The 6401-nt window shown below is 61.7% G+C and overlaps 1 long non-coding RNA gene across 1 annotated transcript; it reads right to left on the bottom strand.

Moving 5' to 3' along the window:
* Positions 1–5201: 5201 nt before the first annotated feature.
* LOC144302067 (uncharacterized) lies at positions 5202–6081 on the bottom strand. The gene is made up of 2 exons (XR_013368966.1): positions 5533–6081; positions 5202–5412 (listed from the first exon to the last, which is right to left on the bottom strand). It is a non-coding gene; the product is annotated as an uncharacterized LOC144302067 (long non-coding RNA).
* Between the last annotated feature and the right edge of the window lie 320 nt (positions 6082–6401).

Raw genomic sequence — 6401 nt, 5'->3', positions numbered from 1 at the left:
CCCTGTTGGCCCGACGTCCACGGCGCTCCCTGCCCCCGTCCCTGCCCCACGTCCTAAGCAGCTTTCAGAAGTCACGTGAGGCAGCGTCCCTGAAGGGGCCGTCTGCGGAGCACGGGGACGGGCATCAGGATTCTAAAGTTAGTTTGTCGCCGGTGAGCTGGGTGACAGCCCACCCTCGGCGTTCCGGTCCACGTCGGTGTCCGGCGGTGACGACCAGGACACATGAGTGCCCGCAGCGGGCCCGGGGCCGTGGGCTTGGTGTGGGCCGGGGCCGCAGGGAGCCCAGCAGGCTGTGGAGGGCCCGCGGTCCCCCGGGGCAGGGCCACGTTCCTGTCCTGTGCAGCCTCACCAGTGCTCGGGCCGCCTCTCAGCTCCGGATCTCCGGGTCCAGGAGCGGCAGGGCGGGTGCAGGGGGGGCGAAGACGCAGGGCAGCCGACGTGTGGATCTGCAGTCACTACAGAAACGTGCTTTCAGATGATGTGTACGCAGATGCTATTTCCCTTTTTTTTTTTTTTTTTTTAGATTTTATTTATTCATGAAAGACACACAGAGAGAGGCAGAGACACAGGCAGAGGGAGAAGCAGGCTCCCTGCAGGGAGCCTGACATGGGACTCGATCCCGGGACCCCGGGGTCACACCCTGGGCTGCAGGTGGCACTAAACCACTGAACCACCCGGGCTGCCCTGCTATTTCCTTTAAAAAAAAAAGTTTTCTACGTATAAAATTCTTTATTAAGATCCCAGCTTAACTCAGCGGGCCGCCTGGCTGGCTCCACGGGTTAAGCATCCAACTCTGGGCTTCGGCTCAGGTCATGACCTCGGGGTTGTGGGATCCAGCCCCAGGTTGGGCTCCACGCTCATCAGAGTCTGCTTCACATTCTTTCTCCCTCCCTCTTCTCCCCTCCTGCGGGCACGCTACCCCCCCCCCAAAAATAAATAAACAAAATATTTAAACAAACGAAGCAACCCAGCTGCTCATTCCAAAAGCACTGACGGGGCGGTGCCGCAGCTGGTCCCGGCGGAGCCAGGCGGAGCAGACACGCAGAAGTCCCCACGCAGCCGGGACCCGACTACAAGCATGTGCCGGGCTCGGGAAGTGTGTGACGCAGGACGTAGAGCAAAGGTTCCAGACAGAAACCCGAGGACCGGCCGCTGCTGCTCCGAGTCCTCGCCGCTGGCTGTTCCTTCTGCGGGAGGAAGTGCCTGGCCCGCCCCGGGGCGTGGGCATCGGCCTCCCCTGCCCGTTTGTGCCCAGAGGCCTCCCTGTGACCTCATCCTACCCGAGGCAGCCTTTGTTGATGATTTTATCAATTTGAGAGAGAGACAGAGAGAGAGATGGGGCGCACGTGAGCAGGGGAGGGGCAGGGGGAGAGGGAGACGCCCCGCTGAGCAGGGAGCTGGATGCGGGACTCGATCCCAGGACCCGGAGATCACCACCTGAGCAGAAGGCAGACGCGTCACCGACGGACCCCCGGGAGCCCCAGGCTGTATTTTCTCCACCCAGGATGTTGACCCCAACTGAGCAAACTGGAAAAGCTTCCAGACACCGCAGGGCCGCAGGTCACCCCACGACTCCTGCCGCACCAATGTTGGTGACGCTGCCCTGTCAGCTGTGACCCCCCCAGGAACGCCCCCGTGTGAGGTGAGCCCGTCTCGCACGTGGCCTGTGAGCCCCAGGTCCCCACTCTGGACCCCAAGGCCCTGCAGACACCCAGTCACGTCCCAGGGAAGGTTGGCATCTTTCCACCGACGGGCTCTCCTGCCCCAGGGCCCCTTCCCTACACGGCCGTCTACACACGCTTGGGGGGGCGGGTAACTGTTTCCTTCTCGTGCACAGGGCTGGGGTTCTCCCCCAAGGCCCTGTCCCCGCTCAGCCCTGTCCCCGCTCCGCCTCAAGCCTCCAGCCGGGGCCGCCGCGCTCTCTAAAGGGGGGCCGGGGGGTGTCACGGTGACCTGGGCGTGCGTCCACAGCCAGGCCCAGCGACCGGCGACGCGAGCAAACCTCTGTAAAGGCTCGTACACGAGGGGAGCCCGTTCAGATTTCCAAGTCGGCGTGACTGTCCGCCACCCTCGCGGGACCAGAGCCTGACTGCGGCCCGCCCCCCTGGGGCCCCTGCTCCGGGCCCCCAGCCGAGGGGATCGCGTGCTCCTGCTCCCACATTCCTTCACCGCACGACTGTGACTCCCGCCATCCGCGCGGCTGTCACCTCAGTCCTTTCACAGGATGTAAGGAGCACGTGGCCCCGTGAACACTGTCCACGCTCCAGAGCCCTTCCTTCCCTGTGTCCCGTGAAGAGCGAGCTTGGGCTCAGAGAAAACTCTTTTCTCTCTTATGGCGATCCTACAGGTTTCTTCATTTTTCTGTAAACACCAATTCCGCCGGTTTGTGTCCCGGCCTTAACAAGGAAGGTCCTCTGTCCCGGGAATGCGAGCCGCCTGGGCCAAGGCGGGTGGCCGGCCACCAAGCGGTTGCCTCGGTTCTCTGAGGACGCGACCGTGCGTCCCGCAAATTCAACCCAATCTGGAGGTGGCTGCAGGTCCCACAGCTTAGGGGCTCGGTCCCACGGCGGCTCCTCCTTCAGATGCCAGTTGCCATGCCAGGCTGTCGCCTGTGCTTCTGATAACGAGCTGCCGATCCGAGATTCAGCTGACGCGCGGGAGCGGCCCGCGGACTCGGGAGAGCAGCCACCTGGCAGCTGCCCGCTGATTACAAAGGATCCGAAGGAACAGAGATGAGGAGGGCGAGGTTGGGGAAGGGGTGCAGAGCTTCGTGCCAGGGGCCCGCTCGCCCCCAGGGGCCGTTTGGAGTCTTGGGACCTGGGCTGACGGCCAAGAAAGGATTCTTGAGATGTCTTTGGTGCAAACGGTGGTTTCAATAAAGCACAGGGACAGACCCTGTGGGCAGGAAGCCTGGGTCCCTGGGATTGGGAGGAGCGATTTATGCCTGAGGCTCTTGGGGGAAGTAAAGACAAAGGGAAGTTCCCAGAAGGACTTTCATATGCTCGAGACTCAGGACAGCCCTGAGGCCTGGCTCGGGGTGTCTTCCCCTCCGGTGAAGCATTGAGGCATTTGGACAGTTGGGAGCCCCCGGGAGGAACCTGGACCCAGCTCACCTCAAGTGCTTGTCAACCAGGAGGGGGGAGGGAGGCAGGTTACAAGGACATTTTACTTTCCCTGCATTTCCTGGCCCTCTGTGCCCCACATCACCCACACCTCTATGTCTCCCCACCCCCCAGGAGCTCCCTGAACCCGTCGCTTTGGGCTTTCAGGGACGCCCCATCACACAGACTGATGAACTCACTGGTGATTGACGCGACCTCCAGCTCCTCTCCTCTCACAGGGTTGGTTTCCCCGGCCACCAGCACCCAAGCCGAGGTGCTTTCCAAACGTCACCCCTCAAACAGAAACTCAGAGGCACTCGAAGGGGGGCTGCTGTAAATAACAAAGGATACCTGGATCACTCTTACTTGGACTCAGGAAAGTCCAAGGGTTTTAGGAGCTTTGAGCCAGAATCAGGAAGACCAAGCATCTATGTCTTATTATATCGTATATCCCGCCTGGAATGTTGGTGAGTGAGGTCTGGAGCCGACGGCCAAGAAAGAATTTTTGGGACGTCTTCAGTGGAAAAGGGATTTTTTTTAAGACATTTTATTTATTTACTCATGAGAGACACACACACAGAGAGAGAGAGAGAGAGAGAGAGAAAGGCAGAGACACAGGCAGAGGGAGAAGCAGGCTCCATGCAGGGAGCCCGATGTGGGACTCGATCCCAGGACCCGGGGTTCAACCCCTGAGCTGAAGGTAGACACTCCACCGCTGAGCCCCCCAGGTTCCCAAGCATCTGACTCTTTTCTTTTTTTTTTAATTTTTTAAATTTTTATTTATTTATGATAGTCACACAGAGAGAGAGAGAGGCAGAGATATAGGCAGAGGGAGAAGCAGGCTCCATGCACCGGGAGCCCGACACGGGACTCGATCCTGGGTCTCCAGGATAGCGCCCTGGGCCAAAGGCAGGCGCTAAACCGCGGCGCCACCCAGGGATCCCAGCATCTGACTCTTGATGGTGAGATTGAGCCCCACGTTGGGCTCTGCGCTGAGCCTGGAGCCAGCTTGGTTCTCTCCCCCTCCCCCGGAAAGAAACAAATATGAACCAGAGTCAGTCCAGGTCCATTTCCTGTTTTTGTGACACAGTCCCACTAATTTTTAAGTGATTCTCAAGAAACCTTCCCACCACGTCCCCGTGGGATGGAGGGGGGCTGAGACTCTGGTGAAGCCCTGGCTCCAAGTCTGGCCCTGCATCTCACTGGCTGTGTGACCCTGAAAACGTTTTCTGTCTTGTCAAAGTACGGGAGCAGGGGCCACTAGGGCCCCTCCTGGCCGTTCCTGAGGACTCCCCCATCTCGCGTCTCAGGCCAGAGCAAATCCCTGGGCCTCAGAGGCCCCCCAGGGCAGGGACCAGGACCAGCTCCGAACCCATGCAGCTAACAGCCCCTTGCAGCTCCCACGGAGCCATCCCACACATCCGGGCAGGGTCCGTAGCAGCCCTTGACCCAACCTTGGCCTCTGTCCCCCCTCCCTCCCTCCCCCACTGAGGCCCTCTGGTTCCCCCTGGCTCCTCTGGGGGCTCCTACAGATCCCTCCGAGGCTGTCCAAGGTCCAGGCCCTCAAGCGTTCCCAGACCTCAGCTGAGCTGCAGATGAGCTCTCCCGGCGGCAGCAATCAGACTGGTGCTACCCGCCCGGGAGCAGCTTTGCTCCTTTTCCGTGTGGCCTTTCTGGAAGCAACGCCTGAACCTACGAAGAGGAATGTACTCCGGGTGGCGGACAAAACACGATGGCACCGCGGACCACAAATAAAAACAAGCCTGGTGGTGACTGGTGCAGACTCGGGTAAGGGGCCCCCGGGAGCTGCAGAACCAGGGGGCTCTGGCTTCCAGCCGACGGCCAGCCTGGTGTTTGGGGACAGCCCTACTTCCCCTCATTGCATGCCGTTGTCACCGTGTCAGTCTAAGTCCTTAACTATCTTTCTTAGAAAAACCATACGCTTTAACTGCAGACTGCCGAGAGGACGCGTCCTGCTTCCCTGAATGATCATTGCACGTGTGCTTCTCAGGACACTCGAGCGTCTCCTGGGAACGTGAAGCTGTTGGACAACTGAACGATGCCCCTACCTCCCCACCCTTAAAACAGGACACACTCTAGTTACTGAGTATTTTTGGAATTTCTGTGTTGTCGGATTGTTGCAGAACTCAGGTTGTTTTAAAATGCCATTGCTGGGGTGCTCGGGGGGCTCAACTGATGAAGCGTCTGCCCTCGGCTCAGGTCGAGGTCCCAGGGTCCTGGGATCCAGCCCAGTGTGGGGCTCCGTGCTCAGCGGGGGCTGTGGGTCTCTCTTCCCCTCTGCCCACGGTGTCTGCTCTTACAAAAAAAAAAAAAAAAAAAGCCATGCATGGCCGATGGCACTGTTTCCAATGTCACAGCGTCCACTGCATCCTGGCTCATGTTTACAGTTGCCCAACGCCCTCCGGCTCACCAAATTGTTGCCGCGAGTGTGTGTTGTCAGGTGAAAACAGGTTGGTTTCTGGGGCCACGCTGGTCAACCCAGCAGGTGTTTATTCGTTTCCAAAGGCAGGAGCTGCTGGAGTTGGGCCCCTGGCCCTCATGTCCCCTTCCTTCCTCTGGCCCTGAGGCCTGGGGCAGTTATCTACCCCCGGGGTGAGGGGCGGGGCAGAGATGGGGTCGTGCTGCCTGGAGCCCCCGCACACGGGGACCAACAGAGACAACAGTCCTGGCACACCGGCGGGGTAAGGGCAACAGAAACTTTAAAGGTTGTGGGGCCCTCGAGGGAGGGGAGGGCCGGGGTGTCACAGCCCATCCACCCGATCCCCATCCCCGATCCCTGATCCCCATCCCCGATCCCCGATCCCCGCACGAAACCCGAGCAGGCAACCGGGCTGTCGGTCACGGTCACGGGTCAGGCCGCAGACCCACTGCGTTCCCCGGGTCCTTCCCTTCCCGCCGGGGCGGGCGTGGGGCAGTGGGGTCGCGCCAGCGGGGCCGTGGGGGCCCCCGAAGCCCCGGGAGGGCGCCCCCGCCCCGCCCCCCCAGGGCTCCCCAGCCCCCGCCCCCCCAGGGCTCCCCGGCCCCAGCCCCCGCCCCCCCAGGGCTCCCCGGCCCCAGCCCCCGCCCCCCGGGCTCCCTCCACGGGCCAGGCAGCCCCGGATCCGGGGAGGCAGGTGCATCCGACGGCGGCCGGGGAGAGCGCGGGGAGCCAGGGGCGTCCCGGGGCGCGCAGCGCTCCTCCCCAGCCTCCCGACGCGCTCCGAGCCGCGGACCCCGGGGCGCCCCTGCGAGCCCTCGGGGCGAGCCCCCCGCCCGGCCTCTCCGCCTCCGGTGACCGCT

The sequence above is a fragment of the Canis aureus genome, chromosome 30, assembly GCF_053574225.1.
Source record: "Canis aureus isolate CA01 chromosome 30, VMU_Caureus_v.1.0, whole genome shotgun sequence".
Classification (NCBI taxonomy): Eukaryota; Metazoa; Chordata; class Mammalia; order Carnivora; family Canidae; genus Canis; species Canis aureus.
Note: the sequence above shows the minus strand (reverse complement) of the source record. Positions and strands in the feature narration are given on the sequence as shown.